This window comes from Balaenoptera borealis (genome assembly GCF_965194805.1).
Source record: "Balaenoptera borealis genome assembly, chromosome: 12".
Classification (NCBI taxonomy): domain Eukaryota; kingdom Metazoa; phylum Chordata; class Mammalia; order Artiodactyla; family Balaenopteridae; genus Balaenoptera; species Balaenoptera borealis.
In genome coordinates this window covers 71,431,912-71,436,402 of record NC_138869.1, presented here as the reverse complement: position 1 = coordinate 71,436,402, position 4,491 = coordinate 71,431,912, and positions in this window count along the sequence as shown.

Sequence of the window (4,491 nt, the reverse complement as noted above, 5' to 3'; positions counted from 1 at the left end):
ACAGAGTCACTTGGAAAAAATTAATTTAAAATCTGTATTTCTTAAGACTTCTCAATTATTTTGGCCTCATCATTAAGCATTTAGTTTAAAGAAAGACTCTAAGCAGGCAAAATCATATGATCAAAACTATCATTGTACTATGTGTTGGCATGTCTGTAAGTCTGAAATCAAGAAACAATATGAAAAGCTACTTTTACATTTAGCGCTTTCTTTGAGTATTCAGGTTTGTGGCCTAAGCATTAAGATAAAAATGACCAGTCAGGTGACTATTGCAGGGCCAGCTGATTATACTAATGCTTCCCTGAAGAATTGCAGCTGCAAATAAATTCTTTTTCTCCTGACCAGCCTTCGTTATTGGCAGTTACCCCATAGTATATGCTGTCCCCTCGTGCTCTCCTGGGTCAGTGAGAAAGACATGGAGATGAGAAGGCAGCTGGATGGGGGTGGAGGAGGTACCCACTGACTCTCCCGCCCACTCCGTCTACCTTAGCACCACTTCTTTGATGGGTTGTCTTAATTTGCCTGGGAAGTATTAACTGTTGCTATGGTTGAAATTTAAAGAGAAGGCCATGAAATTAAGTGGGAAGGAAACACCAAAGAGAAAAAAAATAAACGTGATGGGAGAGAGATTACTTAGGATAATGGAGGGTGTGATGGTTAATTTTACGTGTCAATTTGGCTAGGCTATGATGCCCAGTTTGGTCAAACACTAGTCTAGATGTTGCCGTGAACGTATATTTTAAATATTAGTAACATTTATAATCACTTGACTGTTAAGTTAAGCAGATTACCCTCCATAATGTGGGTGGGTCTCATTCAGTCAGTTGAAAGCCTTATGGGCAAAGGCTGAGGTTTCCAAAGGAAGAAGGAATTTTGCATCAAGATGACGACATAGAAATCCTGCCTGAGTTTCCAGCCTACTGGGCTACCCTGTGGATTTCAGACTTAAGACTACAACATCACCTCTTGCCTGAGTTTCCAGCCTGCCCTACAGATTTAGAATTTGCCAGCCCCCACAATCCTTAAAACAAACCTGTCTCTTTCTCTCTTTACCCTATTGCTTCTCTTTCTCTGGAGAAGCCTGATTAATACAGAGGGCTCTAGGAAGGATGACCCTAGAGAAAAAAATGGAGCTGTTTGACCATAATCTGATACAAGCTTTCCAGTTTGGCAGAGAGCTTGCAGATAAGTCAGTGATAGATACTTTAAAATAAAACTATGCAAGGGAAAAAATTGAAGCAATTGTTAACTCCAGAGAAAACAAAAAGTGGCAAAGAAGACAGTAATTATTCTGCCTCATTTGGTTCAGTTATAAACACTGAATTAAAAAAATTTTTTTTATCGAAGTATAGCTGATTAACAATGTGTTAGTTTCAGGTATACAGCAAAGTTTTACATATATATATAAGAAATACATATATATTCTTTTTCAGATTCTTTTCCATTATAGGTTATTACAAGATATTGAATATAGTTCCCTGTGCTACACAGTAGATCCTTGCTGTTTATCTATTTTATATATAGTAGTGTGTATCTGTTAATCCCAAGCTCCTAATTTATTCCTCCTCTTTCCTCTTTGGTAACCATAAATTTGTTTTCTATGTCTGTGAGTCTGTTTCTGTTTTGTAAATAAGTTCATTTGTATCATTTTTTAAGATTCCACGTATAAGTAAGTGATATCATATATTTGTCTTTCTCTGTCTGACTTACTTCACTTGGTATGATAATCTCTAGGTCCATCCATGTTGCTTCAAATGGCACTATTTCCTTTCTATGGCTGAGTAATATTCCATTGTATATATTTACCACATCTTCTTTATTTATTCATCTGTCAATGGACACTTAGGTTGCTTTCATGTCTTGGCTATTGTAAGCAGTGCTGCTATCAACTGGGGTGCAGGCATCTTTTCGAATTATAGTTTTTGTCTTTTCCAGATATACGCCCAGGAGTGGCATTGCAGGATCATGTGGTAACTCTGTTTTTAGTTTTTTAAGGAAAGTCTATACTGTTCTCCATAATGGCTGCACCAATTTACATTCCCACCGACAGTGTAGGAGGGTTCCCTTTTCTTCACATCCTCTCCAGCATTTATTATTTTGTAGACTTTTTGATGATGGCCATTCTGCCTGGTGTGAGGTGATACCTCATTGTAGTTTTGATTTGCATTCCTCTAATAATTAGCAATGTTGAGCATCTTTTCATGTGCCTGTTGGCCCTCTGTATATCGTCTTTGGAGAATAAATGCTGAATATCGGTTTAAGGAAAATGACGGTGGTGGAAGAAGTTATATGGAAGTTGTGGTGTAAGTAAGTCAAATCCTCATCTTCACTGAGGAAGTTAAAAAATATCTAAAATTGAAAATTTGAGAAAAAGCAATATTATTTAGAAACAAGGAGATAAATAGGAGAAGAAACAAATAAAAGCACTGAAAGCAGCTGCTTGCTGATTGACTCAAGTGGGAGTGGGTGGGCAAGGAACTGCTGTTTATCATTATAAATCTTGTAGATCATTTGGTCTTTTTCAAGTCCATATGTGTATTACTTTGATAAAAATAAAAACTAAATTAAAAGTTATGTGGGTCCAATATGGAAAATTTGGAAAGTACAGAAAAGTATAAGAAAGAAATAATAACCACTCATAATTCTTCCACTCAGAGAAGGTAGCTATGCACATTTTTTAAAATTGAAATATAGTTAATTTACAATGTTGTGCAACTATGCACATTTCTTTTTTTAATATTTATTTATTATTTATTTATTTTTGGCTGTGTCAGGTCTTAGTTGCGGCACTTGGGCTCTTCGTTGCAGTGCGCGGGCTCCAGAGCACGTGGGCTCTGTAGTTGTGCCAGGTGTGCTCTCTAGTTGTGGCACAAAGGCTCAGTAGTTGCGGCACATGGGCTTAGTTGCCCCGCGGCATGTGGGATCTTAGTTCCCCGACCAGGGATTGAACCCGTGTCCCCTGCATTGGAAGGCGGATTCTTAACCACTGGACCACCAGGGAAGTCCCAACTATGCACGTTTCTGAGGAAAAGGATTATTAAATGAATTTATTGGGATTAAGCTGTCAGAGCTTGAGGATTTTAAAATATCATAACAGATACAAATGGACAGATAATAAGAGTACAATACTGCATGTGAAATATTGTAGGTATAATTACATACAGTATAATCATATACAGTATGATCCCATATATGTTTATGTGTGTATTAGAAAGTAATCTGTACACCTGAAGCTGATATAAAGAAAAAGGAAAATTACTAACCTCTTGGCAGTTAATTTATTCTACCAAAATTTGTGAATCTCAATGTACTACTCAGCATACTCCCAAATAAACATTATTATCCACGATGATACTTTCAGTCAGATGAGGCCATGTAGTTGCTAAATGGAGTTCACTAAAATAAACAAAACATAAAATAATGTTTTTTTAAAAAGTAAGAAAGTACTCTGAAGGGATACCCGCCAAAATGTTACTTGGTAGTGACCAGGGCTGGGGCTGGGACTAGGGTGGGCAAGTGAGGTGTTAGGACTCACAATGTAAGGAAACACACTCTCAGGATCATGCAAGCGCAGGGGCCGCACCTGAACTTGAGTGCCTCCTTGAATGCTGTGCCCTAGGTGCCTCACTTGCCTCAGTCTCTGCCCTGGTGGAGACGTAGAGCTGCTGGATTGTGGGCACTTTCCCCTTCATATTTTTCACTTAGATATACATTTAAATTGCTTGTAACTCCAAGGTATGTGGACCAGCAGCATTAGAATAACCTGGGAGCTTCTTTGAAATGCAGAATCTCAGCTCAGCCCCCGACCTTCTGAATCAGAATCTGCATTTTAGCTGAATCCCAGGGGATTTGTTTGCACGTTGAAGTTTGAGAAGCCCAGGGCTAGCAGGCACCAAGCACAGTTCCTTCCCTCAACTGGAGGGAATATTCAGAGGCAATTGCTGTCATGGCCCCCACTGGGTTGGACACACACTGCCAGGGGGTAAGAAGCCTGTTCTCTAGAGGACTGTGGTCTTTGCCAAGAGCCTGAGCTTCAGCTGGTGAAGCAATCACAGGTTAGCTTGATGGAGGAGAAGCAGGTGATTCCTTTGGGACAAAGAACAATTTAGAGCAAAGTTTAAAGAGAAGGGAAAGGCTAATGGGTCTGAAACTGGGGAAAGGAGCAAGACAAAAGAAGTGCTAATATTCAGACCAAGTCAAGTCCCATGGGAATGAAGAATAACTTAGTATCCTGTAAGGCTGTTCATTCCAAGAGTTTTTAGAGAAATCTGTTATAAAACGGAGAAGCTTGGATTAGGTGAATTATATTGTAATTATAAGAAGGCAGAGACTTCCCTGGTGGCTCAGTGGTTAAGAATCTGCCTGCCAATGCAGGGGACACAGGTTCGAGCTCTGATCTGGGAAGATCCCACCTGCTGCAGAGCAACTAAGCCCGTGCGCCACAACTACTGAGCCCACGTGCCTAGAGCCCATGCTCTGCAACAAGAGAGA